Source organism: Pinus tabuliformis, chromosome 6, assembly GCF_031772625.1.
Source record: "Pinus tabuliformis cultivar Carrire ecotype Pingquan chromosome 6, CPIR1, whole genome shotgun sequence".
Lineage (NCBI taxonomy): Eukaryota > Viridiplantae > Streptophyta > Pinopsida > Pinales > Pinaceae > Pinus > Pinus tabuliformis.
In genome coordinates this window covers 1477908516-1477932282 of record NC_142292.1, presented here as the reverse complement: position 1 = coordinate 1477932282, position 23767 = coordinate 1477908516, and the positions used below count along the sequence as shown (strand labels likewise).

General features: G+C 39.5%; 1 protein-coding gene and 1 non-coding gene across 7 annotated transcripts in view; one reads left to right on the top strand and one right to left on the bottom strand.

Annotated features, from left to right (window-relative positions):
- Positions 1 to 23767, top strand: part of LOC149264214 (uncharacterized) — a 153724-nt gene that overhangs the window by 90354 nt on the left and 39603 nt on the right. The window lies entirely within an intron of this gene.
- Positions 7109 to 7305, bottom strand: LOC149264215 (U2 spliceosomal RNA). Its single transcript, XR_016261312.1, has one exon. It is a non-coding gene; the product is annotated as a U2 spliceosomal RNA (small nuclear RNA).

Sequence of the window (23767 nt, the reverse complement as noted above, 5' to 3'; positions counted from 1 at the left end):
ACCTTGACAATTTGTGCATGAGAGAGAATAAATTCAAAATTCCATTTCTGCTTGTCAGAATGAGATGATCTTTATATCAAAATTGGACCCCTCGAAAAGAGGAATCCAATGCAATAATCTTCTCCATCATATGAGATGTCATAAGGTGGAATTTGGCCCTAGTTGCCAATTTTAACACTCCCTCTTAACTAGGGAGAATTCCCCCTGCCAATTCATCTATCATCATGCCATCCTTTCATCTTGTACCATCCCTGTCATCACTGCCCTGCTCTGCTGAACCATGAAGTAAAAATGAAGAATAAGTGATCGAGAGTGAGTCATAAGATCATACCACTCTTCACTGACAAAAGTCAATCCTTGATCCCAAATCAAGTTGTTGATCATCATGCATCCTAGTCATAGGGAGCATGACAGTACACAATGCGTCCATCGGTAGTGCTATGGTCCCTAACCATTTTTTCCCAACTTATTGGCCAGATGAGAGGTACTTCCCATGAGTCCTAGACTCTATGGATAGGATGGGTGCTGGGGCATCAATGGGAGAAGGTGAACCACACATCATGCTCATATGCCATAGGAGAAGGTGAACCACTCATCCTATACATATGTCAATCGTAGGGGAAGGTGAACCACTCACCCTCCATGCATGTGTCCAGGTAGGGGAAGGTGAAACACTCACCCTACACACATGTCAATCATAATGGGGTATCACAGGGGAAGGTGAACCACTCACAATGTATTCAACACACCACTAGGGGAAGGTGAACCACTCACCCTATGGTCACTCATAGCTCCAAGAAGTACCCCAAGCCCTCAGGAGCTCCCAGAGCTATGTCTCCAACTCATACGGGACCCTCATAGGAGGGTCGTTCCATGACTCCAAGTCTCTCTCGGAAGGTTAAGAATTTGATGTTCCCCAAAGGCTTTGTGAGAATGTTTGCGACCTGCTCATTCGTCTTGATGTGTTGGAGCCTTATTGGTCCCTCTTGTACCATATCTCAGATAAAGTGGTACTTGATATCAATGTGCTTGGTGTGCTCGTGGAACACATGATTCTCTGATAGGCGAATCCCACTCTAGTTGTTGTAGAAGATCACAGTGGTATCTAGCACGTGCTCAAATAGCTCACTGAAGAGCTTCCTCAAGCAAACCGCTTTACAATATGCCATACTCGCAGCAATGTATTTGGCCTCGGCGGTGCTTAGTGCAATCGATTTCTACTTCCTTCTCATCCAAGATATTGAAGTAGACCCCAAAGAGAAGTAACACCTAGACGTGCTCTTATGATCCACCACACTGCTAGCCCAATCAACATCTGAATATCAATGTAGCCTCAAATTCCCGACAGTGTATCTCAATCCATAGTGGATTGTGCCCCAGAGATATCTCAAGAGATTCTTAGCAGCAATCTAATGAATGTGATGAGGCTCGACCATAAACTGACTCAACGTGTTCACAATGAAGCATATGTCAGGATGAGAGTTGACCAAAAACATCAGGGCCCCCACAAGTTGACGATACTCGGAAGGGTTCGCCAATCCAGGCCCAACAACACTTCCACATAGCTTCTTAAAGTTGAGTTCCATCGGAGTAGTTGTAGACTTGCAATCCACCATCCCACATCTCTCAAGTAGCTTCATAATGTATTTTCCTTGAGAAAGGAAAATCTCACCTAGCTTTTGCCAGACCTCCAGCCCTAGGAAGTAATGCATCAGTCCTAGGTCCTTCATCTCGAACTTGGAAGCCAACTCCCTCTTGCATCGATGAATGAGAGGCTCATCACCAGCCAGAAAGAGATCATCCACATAAAGGACTAGAATGAGAGGTCTGTCCTTTTCAACCTTGAAGTATAGGTTCGGGTGAACATCGCTCCTTGTAAATCCCAACTTCATAAGATAGCTATCGATCCTCTCATACCAAGCCCTAGGGGCCTGCTTCAACCCATATACGACTTTCTTCAACCTGCATACGTGTGTCTCACGCTCTTGAACTTCGAACCCCTTGGGTTGTTCCACATATGCTTCCTCTTGAAGTGAACCGTGCAAGAAGACAGTTTTGACATCCATCTGGTGTAGGCTCCATCCTTGCGAGGCAACAAGGGCTATGACCGAATGGATGGTGGTATATCGGGCAACTGGTGCAAATATCTCATCATAGTCTACTCCTTCCTTTTGAGAGAAGCCTCGAGCTACAAATCCGGCCTTGAAATTTTCACCACTCCCATCAACTCCATGTTTGATCTGGTAGAGCCATTTAGCAGTGACCGCTGACTTGTCCTTGGGTCTAGGAACCACATCCCAGACATCATTCTTCATGATCGACTCATACTCCTCGTTCATCGCATCATTCCAAACTTGTTGTTTCACGACATCTTTGAATGTACAAGGCTTAGATCGTACAATGGTACTCATGGCAGCTAAGTACCCTTGGTACCTATTCGACTTCTTGCTTTTACGAAATGTTACTCTCGGTGCAATATGTTTCTCAACATCTTCAAGAGTATCTTTGAGCCACAAAGGCCTTTTTCTTGAAGTAGAGGGTTCACTAGGAGGTGGATCAATGGGATCCATCGGACCTTCAACATCAGGCATTGGTTCATCAGATGGAGGTTCATCCTACTTTTCTGCATCAGCATCATCATTGTGACTTTCCTAAGAGTAGAATCTTCATCGAAAGTGACATCATGACTTACTTCCACTTCCCTTTGACCAGGCACATAGATTCTATATGCCTTCGAAATTTCACTGTAGCCCACAGATGTTCCTTTCTTCGCAGATGCATCTAGCTTTTTTCTTTTTTCTTTTGGCAAATGAAAATATACGGGACAACCAAAAATTCTAAAATGAGAAACATCAGGTTTCTTACCGAAAAACTTCTTCGGGTGTCTTGAAGTCTAATGGTTGATGTGGGCATCTGTTTTGAACATACACAATTGTGTTGGCAGCTTCTCCCCATAAAAAATTTGGTAGATCTTGGTCATGAAGCATGGCACTAGTGGCTTCTATGATAGTTCGATTCTTCCTTTCGACAAGACCATTTTGTTCAGGAGTATATGCAGTAGTGGTCTCCCTCTTAATGCCAACTTCTCTACAATAGTTTTTGAATTCATTTGACTCATATTCGGTCCAATTATCGGTCCTCAATATTTTGATCTTCTTCTGTGTTTGATTCTCGACCAAGGCTTTGAATGAGTGAAACCATTTGAACACTTCATCCTTCTTCTTTAAGAAATAGATCCAAGTTTTGCGAGAGAATTCATCCACAAAAATAACATAGTACAAATATCCACCCAAAGATGTTGTGGGCAACATACTTGATAGATCATAATGGACCAATTGAAGAATATCGATGGTTTGAGTTTCACTTGAGGGGAATGGTCCCCTTATATTTTTTCCAGCTTCACAACCTTGACAAACACCTTTATGATCTAAGTTGAATTCGGCATACCTGTGACCATCTTCCTTACGTCAAGTAAGGCTTTGAAATGAAGGTGAGCAAATCTCCAGTGCCATAATTCGAATTGAAGAGTAGTATCACAAGTCATTGCTCCCAATGGACTTCCTCCAACTTGATAGAGACTTTCAACCCTGAATCCAAGAGTGAATGCATCTCTTAGGTTCCTTTGCCAAACACGAACCTTCCCATCAATGAATGTCACCTTGAAACCTTTATCTTCCATCGCAGAAATAGAGACCAAGTTCTTTTTCAGATCAGGTACATATAGTACTTCTTGTAAATGAAGAGTTTGACCTTGATTTAAGTGGAGAGTAACAGTCCCAATTCCTTTCACAGGATAAGTGGCATTATTCCCAAGTATAATCTCCATATTCGTCTTCTTTTCAATCAAGTTAGAGAGAGTTTCTTTGTACCCAGTGAAGTGCCTTGAGGCACCACTATCAATCAACTAATGATCGAATGTATCCGGAGGAGAGGTGGTGGTGAGGGAAGAAATAAGATAAATTTCTTTTTCCTTTACAATATTAACTTCTTCATACCTGGAGTTTCTCGACTTCTTGGGAGGACGACCATTTCCATTTCGAGCAGCGAAAGCATTCCTCTTTCCTTTGAACTTGTTGTTCCTTTGACTGTAATTGCCTTTGTAGTTGTTGTTATTGTTGTCATCATCTCTTGGAGTATCCTTCTTGTGAGGACACTCTTTAGCGAAGTGGCCAAACCTATTACAATTGAAGCATCTTCCTTTTCTTCCTTCTTTGAATCTCGACTTGAACCCTTAACCTTGATTCCTTGGACCAACATTGTTCTTTCTCTTAGAATGAGCGAAGAAGGTGGTAGGATTGTTTCCACTTGAGGGCTTGTCTCTTTCCATCTTCCTTATTTCTTCTTGAATGCATCTGGCCAATAATTCATCAAACCTCGAAATCTTGTCATTGTTGAGGATGGTAGTGTTGAACACATCCCATTCTCTTGTAAGGCCTCCAAGTGCAATAAGAGTAAGCTCCCTGTCACCAATGACTTCTCCAATAGATAGGAGATCATTCTTGATCTCGGTAATCCTCATGAAGTAGGATTGGATGGATTCTCCTCTATCCATCTTGATGTCTTTCAACTTGTTCTTGAGAAAGAGAACTTGATTTGCATTATTTACTTTGAACATCCCAAATAGCTTGTCATACATCTCCTTATATGTTTCCAAATCAAAAGTATAGGCAACCAAAGGCTTGTGAATAGAATCAACAATAATCTTCTTAGCTTTAACCTCACCTTTCTTGTACTTTGTTTGAGCAACTGTGGATGCATTTGAAGGAGGCTCCACTGCTCTTCCTTTGACATAGCGCATAGTAGTCATTTTCTTCCAATGTCAAATCTAGAGACATCTTCCATGCATGATAGTCGGATTTGTCCTTAAGCTTGTCCTTGTATTTGAAGTAAGATGTAGTCGTCATTGGGACTAGTTCCAAGTCCTTGTCCAACAACTTCCCTTAGTGATTTCTTTTCCTCACTCTTGCTTGGGATTTGCATTCACTTGAGCTCTGAAACCATGTTAATTTTAGATAACAATGGTATGTTCTATGCTTTAGCACAATTTACTTCAATGTTCCTTTAGCAACCCAATGTCAATTTCCAGTTATATCCAGTAGCAATCAGATTAACTTAAACACATTGATAGTAAATGCAGATAGAACATAAAAACATGTGCAAAAGACAAACCAAGACAAGAGGGCACAAGATATGGCGAATGCCAGGGACAAACCCCAATGTGGGGAAACCCTTTGATCAAATATTCTTATTATTCTTCAATAGTTCAACAGAGAGAGTACAAATATTAGAATTACATGCCCAAAACAATCCTGCCAAACCAAAAAGTCAACGGTGGTCAAAGCAGCCCTAACCAGAAAGTCAACGATGGTCAAAGCAACCCCAAAAATGTCCTCCAAGCAGCTCGGTCAACAACAAAAGAATTCAGCCTTCCAAGAGAGTCAAAGTCAGCTCAAAACAGATCAGTCAAACCAATCAAAGGAGTGAAAACCCTGTTGTAATTCTGTGGTCAAATAAAAAAGCCAATGTTGAAGTCAACTCGGTCAAACTGTCCCAATCACCTCGAAAATCGTGCTAATCAATGCGGCCTCCAGAAATCAAGATTCTGCCCACTAGAATGAGGTCAACGCAAGTCAACATTGGTCAATGTTGCCCTGCTTCTGAAATTTTCTGTTGTAAAATGTAACTAGGTTCAATGTTCATAATGATATGTAATTGTGACTTTTGTAAATGATGTAATAAAGGAAAGAAAATTATTTTTGTAAGCCTTGCTTCATGGGTTTCATGAGCAAGTGATTTTATTTTATATGGCTCCCATTGAGAGGCTTAGGATTTGTCATTAAGGTCAATGAATTAGTGTCATGTATGAAGGGATCTTCTTGGGCATATGTAAAATGTATATGAGTCAATCTAGTGTCTAGAAAGCCCTCCAAAAGACAAGCATAGCCCTCTTGACTTGATGTCGACCTGCAATATAAAGTAAAGATCACGTTGGCTTACCTTAACATCGGTTCACTTGGTTCATGTCGGCTTAATAGGATGGACAAACCACTATAAATAGGTGGGTATGATATTCGCATAAACACAGTTCATAAATTCAGATACTTTTGTAGTTTTTGGTGGGTAATCACAGTGAAAAGTTCAGATAGAAAATCACAGTCCAAAACTTTGCATGTCTCTGATTTCGGTGATTGGTAGCAGCGAAGAGGCTCGGATCTCCTCTGATTCGGACCATTGTTAGAAGGCTACAATTCAAAGGCTACAATTTTGTGATGGTAAAGGGAATTAGATCCCTCTAAGGTTCAGATTACAATGACAGTGAGTATGTGACAAGTTTGGATGCCTAGTTAAGAATGCGAAGAAGGAACAGTGATAGTCTTTTCTGAACCAACAGAATTTCGGATGTCAGAAGAAGATCTCGGTGCTAGGAAGAGGTCTCAGTATTCTAACCATGGTATGGCTTCAGGATTTGGTGCTACTGTTGAAGAAGAAATTCGTATCATGACAGTGACCTCAGTGATCTCATGTGATGCAAAGTAGAAGAAACTGAGAAAGAGTAATCGAAGAGAAGGAAGAGGACTTGTGTCTTGGTCTTGGAGTGGCTATTAGGTCAAGGGTCTTGGTCTTGGTATTCATCAATTGGAATCTCTATAAGAAGAATTTGTGCGGGTTTTCCTCTCAAAGAGTGAGAGGTTTTGGCCCTGGCTCATAGCCTACATGTTGTGTCTCTTGTCCATTTATGTTCTTGCATTGGTTACTGTTTGATGAAGAGGAACACTACGAATATAACGTAAAGAAGATCCTAATCTAATCAAGTAAAAATCATTCACAAGTAGTCACCAAGAAGAGAAATCATCTAATACTAATACCCTAGATTTCTCAACATTTTCGGCCTCCAAAAATGGTCCAGAAATTCCTCCTCTTTCACACATGCGAAGTAGAGAAGCCTCCAAGCTGTACGAACCAATCAAGAGAGGAGAGAGAGATATGTGAGGAGATGAGTGATGTCCAAATGAGAGAGAGGTCACTCCTATTTATGCATTTCATTGAGGGTGAGGAGACACATCCATTGGGCTTCATGAGCCTACATTTTTTTCAGGGAGTTTTTTTGTTGGGGTGCGCCAGGCTGGTGCTGTAGTGCAACGCACAAGCGACGCTCGAGAGCCCCAATAGCAAGCTATTGTGAGTGGGCCCTCCCCCTAGAAAAATACATTTAATATCATGTGGTTCTATGAACCACGTATCAGATATTAAACTGATAAGAACAGATACTACACTTGATCTTAGCCAAAAGGCCGAGAAAGGTATGGAGCCTACATTTGATTGAGGCCGTCTTTGACAATTTGTGCATGAGAGAAAATAAATTCAAAATTCCATTTCTGCTTGTTAGAATGAGATGATCTTTATATCAAAAGGACCTCTCGAAAGAGGAATCCAATGTAATAATCATCTCCATCATATGAGCTGTCATAAGGTGGAATTTGGCCCTAGTTTCCAATTTTAACAAGAAGCCATTGCCTTGTCGCAGAGAGGGTGAGAAACTAACCACAATGTGTATGCTCTCCCTAGCCACGACCTTATAACCAAGATGAATTCCAAATTGACGACATTGGAGGTTGCTTCTGAATCAATTTTATGCATAAGTGCTCTTCCTGTAGACAATTTAATTCCATTGCTTCTTGCTTCAAGAAAAATTTCCACACGAACGAACTACTATGATCGTCCTCGATCTCATAAGATGCCCTTCCTTCGTGGCCTTTTTGCATTAAAACTTTGCCGACAAACTTCCAGCTATCCTTGGTCTTGTCAAACTTGTTCATTAATATTGATCTGTAGCATGATGGATCTAGCGTATCCCCGGTTCATAAGCCTTGATTCTTTTTGAGCACAAGAGGTCCATAGTTGTTCAAGCGAAGGGTCTTCCTTCCAATTTCTTATCCCTGCTGCAAACGAATCCCATGATCTAGCTAGACCATTGAGTGTTGTAGTCACAGGTTCGTTCTTGAAAATAGTTTCTCCAATTGCTTGAATTTGAAGTATGAATCTATGGTGTCATCATTCGTCATCGTCACATCACAAAGTTCATTTTTCAGAGTCATGGCTTGACCAACATTCTTGATAGTGAATAGATTGGTTAGGTCTTTGTACTCTTCTTGGAAGTATCAAGCTTTGCAATGTAGGGAATACGATGATCTCTGATGGAATCCCCAATAAGACTCATAGCGATAATGCCATCCTCCTTAAGCTTCTTTTTTCCTGCAATATTTGTTGGTTCTACAACTTTCCCTGTCACGATACCCACAACCTTGTTCTTTGTAAGAATAAGATCAATTCTAAGTTTCCAAGCTTTGAGGTTTGAGGCTTCTTCCAACTTGTTCTCGAATTTCATAGAGGAAGCCATGGATGCGAATCAACAAGAAGGAATTCAATAATAAAATCTCAAAGTAGGGTTTCTTTAAAGGTGATCTTAGGATTCCTTCCTTCACCAAAGCTCTAATACCATGTTGATTTTCTAAGTGCAATATAAACTAGCACAATATTTCTGAAATACTGATAATTACTTTTGATGTTGATCTTCTTTTAAATTATTTCAATATATCATTCAACAATTATACTTCAGAAATTCAACTATACAAGAACAATAGAACAATAGAGATCACAATGCACAAAGAGAGAAGACAAGATTTACCCTGGGAAAACCCACCAAGGGGAAAACCCAACAACCTTTTCAATAGAGAAATTCTTCTATTTAACAAGAGGCACACCTAGATCTATGGTCCAACCTAGTCAACCTCTCCAAGTCAATCCTACCAATTTGATCTAGAATTTTTCTCTGTTTGATCTAACCCAGAATTTCGGTCCTGCTGCAGTTGTTAGTTACCCCAGAATTTCGACCCCAATAGTTACCAAGAATTTAAGCCCCTTGCAACAAAACTGCTCAAAAACACTGTGAAACAGGAGAGAGAATCTTTCCACTAATGTGAGCTTGAGAGAGAGAAAGATGGATTTCGTCTTCTTTTTCTTCCTCCTGATACTTCTTGATCTTCGCTGAGATGCCCAAAAAATGTCTTCTTGAGGAAGTGTGAATTGGTGCAAAGAGAATGAGCTCGAGCTGCCTTTATATAGTGATCTGTTGGGTAGAATGGGTGTGTCCTTTGCCCTGGCCCGACTTGGCAACTTTTGGAGCCAAAAATTACAATTTAAAAATTCAAATGTTTTTCTTTTAAAAAATCGCAATGAGACTTTGACTCAAAATAAATTTTCTTTTCTTTGGCATTTAAAATATGATTTACAATAATCAATACAAGTACTTCAAGTGGCCAAATATGCATTATGAAGACTGATCATAGTTACAAATTCAACAACAAGCATGAAGATGTTTTCTTGGATTAAGTACATGCATCTCATAGATTCACCTCCTTTGTGAGAGTTGTTTTCTTTCCCATGGTTTTATAGTTTTGAGTTTGATATTTTTTATACAATAATTTGAACTTAATAATGAATTTGCATGGGCTGCAAATCCGAACATGTCACACACCCATGTGAAAATACATGTTTGCAAATACAAAAAAATGACGTTGTTGTTTGCTTTTCTCTAGCTCTCAAACCTCACGTTGTCATGTTCCCTCTGCCCAAATTGAGTTTCTTGGAAATAGTTAGGGTTTGCTTAGACATTGTCTGACCTTTCATGACTCCCTTTAATAATAATGCCCCATTTTTTCACTTTGAGGTTGTGCTTTTGCATGTGTGACAAGGGTCTAGGCAAGGAATTGCATTTGTTGTTACTATTGGGATGCTTGTGCATGATGTGGCCTTGCGCATATTCAAAGTGATTGGATCTCCAGGAATGTTGAACACCGTTGTCTCATGAGTGTGTGCATCACCTCTATCAAGGCTTGTTAAGATCTCTTGCTTTGTTTATCATGGACTTCTGCATTGTTGGATTGAGTGTCAGCTACCGAGTATGTACATACAAACTCTTTCAACTTTATTGATGATCCATTTAATTGGTTAAGTATTTGACATTAAATTATCAACCAGGGGTTTGTAAAGTTAGAGATGTAACACTATATGTGTGGAGTTGAAGCCATTAATATTCTTCTTAACCTATTGCTGCAAACTGGAAACAAAACCAAACAACATGCAAACCAAGGCTATACAGGGGCTTATCTACTGGATACCAAGCTTGATCGCAAGCTTCAACCCCATCATTGGTGAGACTCAGCCCACAACAACTACTATCTAAGAGCAGATGTGGAAAGTAAATCAAAGCCACAAGAAACCCACTCTCTTAGTTAGTAAGCTTAAGAAAGATTTTTGTAGAGATTTTACGAGACAATCCTCTGCACAATGTGACTGTTGCATTCATATCTCGCTAGAGCAACACTTAAACTCTAGCTCAAAAGGATTCAGTTTACTGTGAGGAATATAAACTACAATCAAAGGTTGGGAAAGGGAAAGGATCCTAAATCTACTGAGGTCACTGGGGTTGCCTATAATGTCCTTGAGTGACAAGACCTTGTCTGTCACATCGACTAGACCAAATAGTCATCGTACAATGATGGGGATGCAAAGTTTGACATTTCCTTTAGTGCTCACTCTTCACACTCTACAATTTGAAATTAAAGAGGCGAGATCAATGTAATTTGAGGTAACATGCCAAAGTGTGCAAGGAACTGAACCTACCTGTCCATGCATGAGAAAAGGGGCTAGCCAAGGTTCTGGTTATAGAACTCATAACATAGGTTGGTTATACACACAGAAACTCTGTTTAATGCGAGGTAAGGGGTCGATATTGTATGCTTGCAAACACAACACACATTAGCACACATTCATATAAAATAACATTGATATAAACGATACACAATAAAGCATATAAACATATACGATTACCATGAAGACCCAAATCGAAATAAAGTATAGCAACATAGTATTACCACACATACATATGACATTAACAAACGACATAATACAAGGAAGACGTTGCTGGGTTGGTGAGTCCTCCCAACCAACTATGTTGCCTACAACAAAGATCTACACTATGCGCAGAGCTACACAAAGAGCATATTAAAAATGACACCAATGCACTGCCAAATATATTGACTTTGTCCCAACAATTACATGTCAATAGAGTGTAAAGAGTCCCAAACAATCAAATTTGATCTTAGAATTACAACTTAGTATTCAAATCAATCTCTCCTTCTCTATGCGACGCACAAACGGGCGATATTTAAAATATTTACACAAGAGAGGGTGCGAGTTGGTGGATCCATGGGATCCCCTATATTGCTCATTAATTGCATCATTGAATCATAATAAGAGTCGGGAAAGGAAATTTGAATGGATTTCCAATCCAATTCAAGGCTACGATCCAATCCATCAAACTGCAAACCGGTTCCACTATCTGTGATTTGGAAAATTGGTTATGCGTAGGCCCGATGATGACATTGTCATCCCCAAAATTGGGGTTCAGTCAACACATGTTTGACTAGTGGCTTGTGAATCATGTTGACAACGTGGAGAAGAAAATCCATATCACCCGTTTTATCCAAAAGCAATGGATCCATCATGAACTTGGAGGGCGGTTATATGACCCTGTGGCGGTTACCAAGTCTACTAAAAACCTTCACTACTAGTTTAAAACCTCTAATTAAGCCTTCTAATCATGCTAAAACATGGAATGAATGGATGATATCAACAGGTTACCTCGTAAGTCTTTTCTAGTGACTTTTCATAAGAATGGTATGAAAGAGTGACATCACTTGGTCAAAAATGGGGTTTTATGTGGTGTCAAAAAGGGGAAAGATTTATAGTAAACCATGTCAATTTTGAGCCCTAACATCTCCCCCATGTTGAAGTTTTTGCGTGTCCTCACACAACAAAATACAATTGAAAACCTGGTAGGATCTTGATCAAGGCAGGGTGTGAGTGACCAAAACACAAAACTGATAAAAAATGTCATAGTTTGTTGAGCTAGTGGTTGGCAATGGAGATACTCACATTGGCCGTATTCCTCCTATTTGTTGCCCTCAATTTCTTCTCTAATGCCTTGTTATGAATGGCTAGGCAGTGGTTTCTTTTGCACCATTTTTGTGCCAATTTATACATCGTATTCTTTGCCAACAACCTATCAATCTCCTCCTATAGCTGGGCATTTTTGTTTTTGAGGATAGAGTTCTCATTTTTGACATACCGATCCAAACATTGAACTTTTCAATTGTGGCCTTCAGTTTTTCAATCTTTTTACTTTTCTTTGAGCCCTAAAGATGGAGGCTTGCTTGGAACGATGGATGAGGTAGCTGACCTAGCAGGCTCATGGTAATCAATGTTGTTCTCAAACTTGGTGAGAGTGGATGAACCAATGATGTTATGAAGTTGGGGATAAGGAATCTTGGGGTTGGAATACTTTCTTATGGGTCTCTTAGATGAAGAAGCCATGGTTGAATGCAGTAGGCATAGGGTGAAGTGTAGCCTCATTAGAAGGTTCAGGGGGTACTAAACTAGCTTGTTCGGAGGCTTGATGGTGAAAATGTTGAGAGAAAAATTGTTATTGATGTCAAATGATACATCAACCCAATGAAATGATGACATAGGCTTGTAAAGGACATTACATTATTTCCAATGAACATTTACTTGTCTCCTAACTCCTCATAGTTTGAGAGAAAATGAATTTACAAGTTGAAATATTATATTTTTTGATGCTAGCTGACATGAGCCTACATATGCAAGTCGGCTCCTCCACTAAGGGACGCGTCTCTTCATTATAGCGTAGATATGTATAAATACAAAGCCGAACTTGTTTACCTACAGGTCGGTTCAAACACACGAAGGAGCAAAGCAAGAGCAAAAGGGAGAGTTTGCAACTCATGAACTTAAAGAGGCAAGGAAGACAAGGATTGGCCAGATCTTTCTGTTGGATGAATAAGTTTTGTTTCTTGGCATTTTCTGTGCTTTTTTTGCGCTATATCTCTATCTAAGCAAGGAATACACGTGGAGTAAAACCCTTCTTCCATTGCAGCTCAGATTGATCAAATTTGTGAATAGAACCTCCACTTCTCAAGCTTAGAGTAAGCCTTTTTTCTTAGGACCTGTGGACAAAACTCAATTTTGTTGCAAACCATTGACTCTCGGACCTATGGAAGACCTGCAATACCTTAGACCTATAGCAATATCTTAGATATTTTGGACCTTTGTTTTAGTGCTTGTTGATTTAGGGTAGCATCGAATGTGCTCTATCCACGAAAATTGGTGGAGAGGCTAAAGCATATGAGATCTCCAATACCCAGAAATGGTTTGGCAGATTCTAAACAAGTTGGGAGATATTAAAATAATTAATATTTTTAATGGAGTCCCTAAGTCTAAACTTAGGGAAAATAAAATATTAATGTGAATTAATATAAAACTGTGTTAGAAGGGTCCAAAAGTCATGGATCAAGCCAGAGTTAATCTTAGTCATTGATTAGGGACTTAATCTCGGTCGTTGAATTGTCAACGAGAAAAGTATAAGAGGAGGCTTGAGGGTCACTTGGAGAACACACCGAGTTGATCAAGATTTCGATTTACATGGTAAATAACTTGTTAATTAATCAGAGCAAGTAGGCAAAAATAAATCATAAAAGTACATGAAGGGTTTCTAACAGTTAGACTTAGAAATTCCAACAGTGCTAACCTGTGGCACTGAACTTTCAGACCTATGAAGACTTTACAACTTGTCAAGACCTTAGATCAGTGGCATTGAACCTCAGATTAGTGGACAAAAGAGTTGGAACAATGGCATGTTGCCTTGACCTGTGGATAGAAGAAGTTTCAGACCTGTGAAGTCTTAGCCCTGTGATAGAAGGAAATTTGGACCTGTGGCATATTACATTAATTTGTGAGCAAATCTTCTGAAGCTCAGACCTGTGGCAGAGACCCATAACTTCTGAAGCTCAGATCTATAACAGAGATAAAGTCGGACTTGTGGCACGTTGATTGTGGACTAGAGACATTTGGTTGGAAGTTTTGGCATCATTTGAGAGCAGGTTTTTGGGCATTATTTGGAGCAATCTTGTGATAGAGTTGAGTATACCTTTGGAGGAGAGTAAAGCAGACTAGAAGGCCATGAAGCAAAAATTTGAAGAGTACTAAGGAGCACACTTGAAGAGAGCTAGAAGTCTGTTTGAAGAAGACCATTTGTGCATTTTTGAAGCAGCTATGTTGAAGTACTATTGAAGGTAGTCCTCGAGCATTTGAAGAGATTCTTGATCTCTTATAAAGTAATTCTTTTGTAAATTTTGTTTTTGATGATGTTGCAGCTTGGAAGGATTGGAGTCCCGTTTGGTAACCAAGTTGGAGCTTGGAAGGATTGGGGTCATGTTTATTGGCCAAGTTGGAGCTTGGAAGTTGTTGAGAGGATTGGAGTCCTCATTTTGACCTAGTAGGAGCTTGGGTCTATTCAAGGTTGGAGCCTTAAGAATTTAAAATATTATTGTACAGGTTGGAGCCTGATTTAGAAGAGGATTGGAGTCCTCGTCGTTTTGATTAATACAAACATTTTTGTTTTTGTCTCTTATGTTATGATTCAATTTGTAATAAGAATATTAACTAGCATAAATAACAATTGAAAGAAATACTAATTCACCCCCCCTCTTAGTATTTCCAACAATTGGTATCAGAGCCAATTTCTTCAAGATCAACCTAATAGTTGGAATAAGGGTTTTTGAGTCACAATGGCCAATAAGGATGCAGGTAGAGTCCCACAATTTGATGGAACAAATTTCACTTTCTGGAAAGTTATAATGAAATTTTACTTAATGTCTCTTGGAGTTTGTTAAACTCACATGGATAGGAAAACAATAGGAAAGATAAATCAGTGAGTGCATATTTTTATTAAGATAAGATACACATTTATAGTACAATAGGTGACTCTTGGGATTCAGATCCCAAGGTCTCTTGGACTGCTTTGTCCATTCAACTTCCACGCTAACCCTTTAGGATTAGGTGTCCAACATTCCCCCCCTTAATCCGAAGGGTTATGTATGAGTCCAAGAAGAGAGCTGTAATACAAAATGTGCAAAAATGCATGGCAGCACTAGGCTGAATGTGCTCTATGAAATGTTGGTAAAAAGGGCGGTGGTTTAAGGTTGACCACCAACACTGGAACGCTTAGTGCAGTTCCCGGAACTCTTCCAAAACTGGCAAGAAGCTGGAGTCTTCTGCTAGAGGAAGTGTTCTTAATCTGTGATGGTTTAAGGATGACCAACAACTCTGGAATGCTTAATGCAATTCCTGGAACTCTTCCAAATCTGGCAAGAAGCTGGTGTCTTCTGCTAGAGGAAGTGTTCTCAATCTGTGATGGTTTAAGGATGACCAACAACTCTGTAGGCATGTTCAGGCATCTTGTCTCTGGCTACAACTCTGAAACTGGTGTGGCAGGTTGTGGCTCAGGCTCGCTTGATGTGGCTTTGAAGCTTGTAGATGACCATCATTTCCCCCCCTGTCAGGTACAAGGTGAGAAGATGGAGAAAACTCAACTGCAAGACTGTTCAATACTCTGGAACAAGTTCTGACATGTGTTTGGAATATCTTCTTGGCTGTTGATGCCCATTGCCAAGAAGCGATCCATCCAAGATGAATCTTTGTTCTTGCAGGACGTTTATTTCTGAAGCATCTGTGTGAAGAATGGCTGGTTTTATGACAGTGCTTACATGGATGAAGATCAAAACAGTGATCTTTCAGATGGCCAACTCGGTCACAGTGTTGGCATTTCACGATCTGTTGTTGTTGTTGTTGTTGTTGCTGTGGAAGAGGCGCAGAATCTGGAACAGCTGGAGCTGAACCGTCATGAAGAGCAGCTGAACTGTCATAAATGAATCCAGCACTCTGAAACTGAATGGGCTTGGCATAGTCTGGAATATGAAAGGACAAGTCCTTGTCATATCCAAGACCAGTTCTGTGCTTGTTGTGGACAAGCTGTTCCCAAGGTCTGATGATGGGCTTGGGAAATGCAGACTGAGTTTCTGCATCTGCATGTACAACTATTGCTTTATAGGATTCTGGATCTGATTGAACTGTAATATTATTGTCTTGCTGTTTATGGGAGTCTGTTTCAATCTTCTGAACAGAAACAGGTTCAGAATGATGACTACACTGCTGTAATTCTTCCTGCTGCAGTTTTGATTCAAGCTGCAAAAACTCTATCTTTTCTTGTGCATATTGCAGACATGTTTGAATGTCTGAAAGAGAGGCTTTGTTAATTTTGACTGTGCTGTTAGCAGTGGACATGATTAGAGTTCTCAATAACTCTAATGTTCTTTCAAGCTTAGCCATTTTTCTACACCAGCAATGGAGACACGGCTCAAACTCCACGAATATACATAAGGGTAGCTTGACCTCTTCCTTCAATAATAAATCCAAGAATAATAAACAGCAAGAATGAGAGGCTCAAAGTCCTTCCGACACAGATACAATAGATATGTTCCTCCTTTCCTTCAATCCAAAACAATATGTACACCTTGATTACGCTTTAAAATCACTGTGCAGATTGAGTCCTTGTGAAACAAACCAGGAATCTTAGCAAATGAAAGCAACAGTCATCTTCGCTGCGGCATGGACGAACAAACTAGAGGATTTCTTGAGCTCTGCAATAAGATTTATCGAAGTTTTATTGAGGTTTGCCCAGAGGATTTATTGACATCTGCCTAGGCTGCGAACAACAAGAGGATTTTTAGCCATTTGCCGACATATTTCTCGACATCTGCCTACACTGACCTTCGAGTAGACCGAACCTTCGAAATGTTCTTTACCATGGTCGAATTGATTTATGATACGAAATTATCCATATTGGTTTCGTAGATTATTATGGATTACCAATTATACCCAATTCTATGCATTTCTCTGTTTGCAGTCATCACATGGCTGGTTCTGTCTCCAGCAAGGCAATGTTCACTTAATCCTCAAACAATACGTATATATGTGATCGCTTGCGAGTCTGTTGCTGGGACTCTTTCTTCACTAGCGAGGCCACTACAGGAACTTGTCAACGCTTTCAGTCTACCGCCCGAGTTTTGAATTGCTCTCTACTCGATTTCAATGACCCGATTTGGCCCCGAATTTATTACTAATCAATTCCCAGACCGTTGCGTGGCCGGACGTGTACCCGATTTATCTCTTATTTGAAGCGTCTGTTTCAGTGCAATCTGTCTATGCTCCAGAACGATTTGCAGGGCTGCGTTAAAGCAATTATTCCACAGGCGTGAGCGATGGCTCAGAAATTACCCTATATTAGTTCGAGGGCCCCTTCTAGCTTCAGAACTTGACTATCTGCTACAAACGCTGTATTTCCAAATCACAGAAGAGACGTCTGTCTAGAAATTTGGTATTCTAAAATAGGAATAATCTTTTGACTGTCTCTATAATGCTCCAAAATTCATGGTTATGCTCAAAAAGGGGACGCAACCTCTTGAGAAATTATTTGATGCCACAAACATGTGACACGATTTGTCTGTAGCTTTGTATCTAAGTTGCACGAAACGGGGAAACGGGGAAGCGAAACGAAACGCGGAAGCGAAACGAAACGCGACCTCCCCAAATTTTGGAAACGGGGAAACGCGAATATATATATAATATATATATATATATATATATATATATATATATATATATATATTAAAAAATTTATTATTAATATATATATGTGCAATCATAAAGCATTAATGATACATTTACTTAAACATTTTAACATTAAGATTAAGATTAAATGGTTTCTAGAACAGCTTAGAAACCCTAAAAAAATTTACAAACTAATTAGAAAAAAAATAAAATTAAAAAACAAGTGATTTTTTGGAGGAAACGGGGCCCGTACGGCCTGGAAACGCGTTTCCGGCCGTACGGGCACGTTTCCATTTCGGGAAACGTGCCCGTACGGCCGGAAACGCGTTTCCAGGCCGTACGGTACGCGGAAACGCGTTTCCGTTTCGTTTCCGTACGGAAACGGACCCTACCCCTGCGTTTCCTGCAACTTAGCTTTGTATTACCTCCTACAGTGCATACGCTCCCTCCTCTAAATAAAATGCAGCCTAGAATTTGCTTGATAGGCCTGGTTAAGCTTCTGAGTATGCTCCATGACCATTATCCTCAGTTTCACAACCAATATGTAGTCCCAAACAGCCAGGGAACTCTTTTCCTCGACTGTGCATATTAAGGTATTTCTGGTGCAAGGCCGTGAGCCTTCAAGACTTTACTGCCAGTGACACACTTCGCAAGACTTTACTCTATAGTAAAATAACACAGTACTTTTGACATTTTCTTTGAAAAATCAGATAGTGATCATGGAGATGGCCTCTCAGCCTTTACCATAGCCGTTTTATGTACCACGTTCTATGTTTGTGACTTTCGACAGGTTACTGTGGCCTCCAGAAACTCTGCGACATAGTTGGCTCCAGGTTGAGGTCGATTCACTTCATCACCTATATGCAAAAACTGAGCAACGGTTGCAATGGCTCCCCCAGTTATTGCTGCTTGAACAACACGATCATGCCAAGGGTTGGACTCGATGAGAGACGATGCAGCGCCAGCACGTACATTCCAGAGAAAATATCACTGAGCATATGCAATGTTAAACACCAAATGCAGACCTCTCTGGTCTAACCTATAGGATGGAATTGCTGGTGGCTACGGTGGTGATGGCGGACACCAGCGATATCACCGAGCATAACGGTTGGAGGGCTGATTATTCAGAAAGAATAAAACGTATACTGACACCATCTATATGGGGCAGGCTTCAGGAAACGTATACTGACACCACAACGTTTACTACAGCGTATTATATTATACCATGTCAGAGCAGCGCAGAGGAGCAGCGCTTTTATATGCAGGTGAATAGTAGACAGAGAGCAGCGTTTATTTGAAAAACGGCAGCATTCAATACCATTACATTTGAAAAACTGCATTCATTTTTACAAATACTCAAAGCAGCAAACGTATTTCAGGGAGCATCAAAAACATTTATGTTACCGGTGGTATGTCGATTCAACAGAGGCATTCTTCTGCCTTCCGCTCTGGACCAAGTAATCATTCACCAAATTAATCCTTGAGAGGACAGAGGCATTGAGGACAATGCTCAAGTCAGAATGACAAAGGCCAGTGCTCAGACCAGTTACACAAAACTACACAGGCCACACATCATGGCTCTGATACCATGTTAAACTCACATGGATAGGAAAACAATAGGAAAGATAAATCAGTGAGTGCATATTTTTATTAAGATAAGATACCCATTTATAGTACAATAGGTGACTCTTGGGATTCAGATCCCAAGGTCTCTTGGACTGCTTTGTCCATTCAACTTCCACGCTAACCCTTTAGGATTAGGTGTCCAACAGAGTTGAAGTTTGGCAATCTGTCACAGATGGATACATGATCCCATCTCCTCTTCCATTGCTAGTGATCTGTCAGATTCAGGATTCACTAAAGTTATGAGTATTAAAATAGCTAAAGAGATGTGGGACATGTTCATTAGCATCTATGAAGAAGATGATAAGGTTAAGAGGGCTAAGCTCCAAGCTTTTAGAAGGAAGTTTGAAGTAACTCAAAATGGATGAAGAAGAAGACATTGTTGCCTACTTCCATCAAGTAGATGAGCTTGTCAATTCTCTCAGAGGGCTTGGTGGAAAAGTCAAGCAGACTGTTTTCTAGAAAGTTCTGAGATCTCTCCCATACTACTTTGATGCCATAGTCAGTGCCATAGAAGAGTTGAAAGATTTGGACACTTTGTCAATGGACGAGCTTCATGGAATTCTCTTTGCATATGAAATGAGAATGGGAAACCCAAATCACAAGGAAGCTGCATTCAAGACCTCAAAAACATCAAGAAAAGGGAAAAGTTGTAATTGCAACAATGATGATTCTGATGTTCAAATAGAATTGGCACAATTTGTGAAGAAGCTAAAGAAAGGATCCAAAATCAAAGGTAAGTACCCTCTCATTTGTTTTAAATGTGGTAAAATATGACATTATGTTGTGAAGTGCCCCTTCAAGGATGATAGTGATGATGAAGATGGACCCAAAAGAGGAACATTCAAGAAGAAAGGACCAAACAAGAAGAGTTTCTTCTCCAAACAAGAAAGTGATGATTTTGATGAAGATGAACCTAAGAAAAGGTTATTCAAGAAGAAAGACTCAAGAAAAACGAATCTCTTCTCCAAACAAGACAATGACGATTACAATGAAGAAGATGATTATGCAAGAAGTAGTGAAGTATTGTTAATGGCATTCACAGATGATAGTAATGAACTTGAAGAAGAAGAAGGAAATGTAGCTGAATTGGTGATTAGTGCTATTGAAGAAAATGAAAAACTGAGAAAGAAGATTATCTCTCTCAAAACTGAAAAGGAAGAAGCAAAAAGGATAGAATAAGTCTTGAATAACAAGCTAAAGAAAAAGGAAGAGATATGCGAAAAATTAGAAGCCAAAGTTGTCTCTCTAAAGAAAGAAATAGACCACAACATGACAAATCCTCAGCTTAGCTCTCAAAGACCACAACATGACAAATTAGGACTTGGTTACATAGGTGAATCATCCAAATCAAAAGAGAACACTAGTGCTCATCATGAAGAAATACCAAAAAGTTATGTTGATGCTCTTCACAATTATCTAAGAGGAGAAAAACAAGTCCATCCAAGTCAAAGATCTCCTTACAACAATCCAAGGAATGGGAAGAAGTCTTTTCGAGAGAAGCATGTCACATCAAGCCAAGGCTATCTTAACAGGTATCAAAACATTTAACTAGGTCATTGTTTCTTGTGCAAAAATTTTGGTCACTAAGCTAAGCATGTTACTTCCCTATACTACTAGTGTAACCCCTTATTGTTATTAGTGCAACCCCCTTATTTTATTATTGTGCCCATATAGTCCCCATGTTGTTATTATTGTGCCCCATAGAAGCCCACTATTGTTATTGTTGTGCCCCTACAATATTATTGTTATGTAGGCTCTGATTGTATTGGGACTGCTTAGACTCCTATATATAGAAATGAGGTCTTGTCATTTGTATCATCCTAGAATTGTTCATTTGTGTAATGTAAAGGAGGTTGCCCTCTCGAAGAGGCTGATTCTAGAAGTTGTTGATCTATCTTTTCTTTTATTTTGTGAGCTGGTTGCATAACATTTGGTACCAGAGCTTTGGATTCTAGGGTTTAGCTGCTCCAAACAGATCATCGTGGAATTTTCGCTATAAATTTTTTTGTACGAAGTTTCAAAAGCTAAAAAAAACCTATTCGAGTTGAAATATTGGTGAACCTCAGATCCGAATTTCAAATCTTGTCTCATTATATTTTCGGAGTTATGATCCAAGGAAGTTAGGGTTTCTGCAGGATCTCGAATTACATCCCAAACAGGTGACCTTGAGAAATTTTTCATAACTTTCTATCCGAGTATCGGATTGAAATTTCGTAAGAAGGTACAAAAAGCGGACGGATTGTAGTTTTCTGTGTATCGTTTCCAGGTACGAAGTTCGAAACAATGACACGTGGTACTTTGTACAAGTTTTCTTTACTGAACTAGTCTATAATAAGGCCATTGTGGGATATTTGGAATACCTCTTTCTCAGAGAATCCAATCTTGATCAGACTTGTGGGGTTGGAAAGAGGACTCAGAGGGCTACCACAGGACGAAATTTCAAACCTTGGAGATCCGAAATTACAGAGATACAACAAATTTAATATCGAGCTCCTACAAAGCGAAAAATTGTGTGTAGTCCTTTTAAAATTTTGCATAAGGTTGGTTTGAAAATTAGTTTGAAGTAATTCAAAGGGCATAGTGAATCATAATTATCATTAATTGATGCCCCGAAAAAAGAAAATGGAAACACCTAGTAAGCAACCTGAAAGCTCTACCATGATTCATGAAGAAGAGGAAGAAATGTAACATGATATATCAAAATTACGAGACCAAGTGCAACTAATTTCACTCTCACAAAAAGTAACAAAAGCTAAGATGGATGGTTTAAAAAAAGGTGTGGAAGCTAAGATGAATGGTGTGGAAGCTAAGATTGATGGTGTGGAATGTAAGATGGATGATTTAGAAGTAAATGTTGAAGATTTGAAGAAAGACATGGAAGGTTTGAAAGGAGGTTTGACAAACTTACTTCAAGAAATGCTTCCTAATGGCGAAAAGGTAGTAGAGGAAACTCATGATGAAAACAAAAGATACGTTAATCATGATTCCATAGAATCTAATGTTGGATTGAAGACCTACCATGTTCCAAAGATCGATATGAGGAAGTTTGATGGTAAGGATCCTGTAACATGGATACTACAGATGGAACAATATTTCGATCTCCATAAAGTGCAAAACACACAAAAGGTACACATTGCAACTTTATATGTAGAACCCAATCAGTTTGTATGGTATCGATGGCTTTTCTCTCGTAAACAAATTGTCACTTGGTCAATTTTTATGGAGGAAATGATAAAACATTATGAGAATACAAAAAGCAACACCTTCTTTAGCCAATTGATAAATCTCAAACAAAAGGGTTCAATGGTGGAGCACACTGAGGAATTCCAAAATTGAATATAAGGGTAAAAGATATTCTAGAGGACATAGAATTGATGTGTTCATAGGGACTTTAAAGGATAACATCCAACATGAGGTTTGCCTTTGGAAACTTGATTCATTGGAGAAGGCATTCAGGTTGGCAAGAAAAATTGAAAGCAAAATTATGGCAACAAGGAAGCCTGCCACTCACAACTATAAAGATGGAAGTGTTGCTTCCCCTAGCCTTCCACAACCTACAAAGTTGACACCACAACAATTGGAAGAAAAAAGAGCAAAAGGGCTTTGTTATAGTTGTGATAACAAATATGTCATAAGTGTGTTGAGAAGAAATTATTTTACATAGATTGTGAAGAGGAGGAAGAAAAGGAAGAAGAAACATCAAAAGAAGAGGATATACACCAGGAACCAACCCTAGAGAGAAAAATGAATCTGACCATATCTTGTAATGGATTGGCAAGAATTATCACTCCTCAAACTTTCAAGATAGAAGGACATATCAAGAAGGAAAAGGTAATAGCGTTGATTGATTAGGGTAGTACCCATAATTTTATTCATTGTAAGATAGCCAAAGAATTGAATTGCTTCCTATATCTAGCACTAGAGTGTCAAGTGATGGTTGCAAATGGAGGAGCCATAAATTGCTTTGGAAAGTGCCATAATATCAAGTTATCCATGGGAGAATATGTAATGAATAGTTCAATGCTTTCCATTCCAGTGGGTGGTGCTGATGTTGTACTAGGAGTCCATTGGCTACAATCTTTGGGTACGGTAGCTTTTAATTTTCAAGAACTTTTCTTGAAATTTTTTTGGGAAGGAAAGGAAGTTGAATTAAGGGGTATCACAGGGAAACTGGGAAAGATAATTAGCTTTAATAGCATGACAAAGCTTCTAAAGAAAGAGCAACAGGGCATAATTGCACAATTATGTTTACTAGAGGTTCCCACATCGAAATCATGTATTTTTCCAGATCTCCAAAGAGTTTTGGACAATCATTCCAAGGTATTTGATACTCCCAAAGGCCTCCCACCTATTCGTGATCATGATCATGCTATTCATTTGATTCCACGAAGTGTTTCCCCAAACATTAGGCCTTACAGATATCCATATGCCTAAAAGAGTGAAATTGAACATATGGTTGCAAAAATGCTAGAGGTTGGTATAATTCGACCTAGTCAAAGTTCTTTCTCTGCTCCAGTGGTATTGGTACACAAGAAGGATGGATCATGGCGCATGT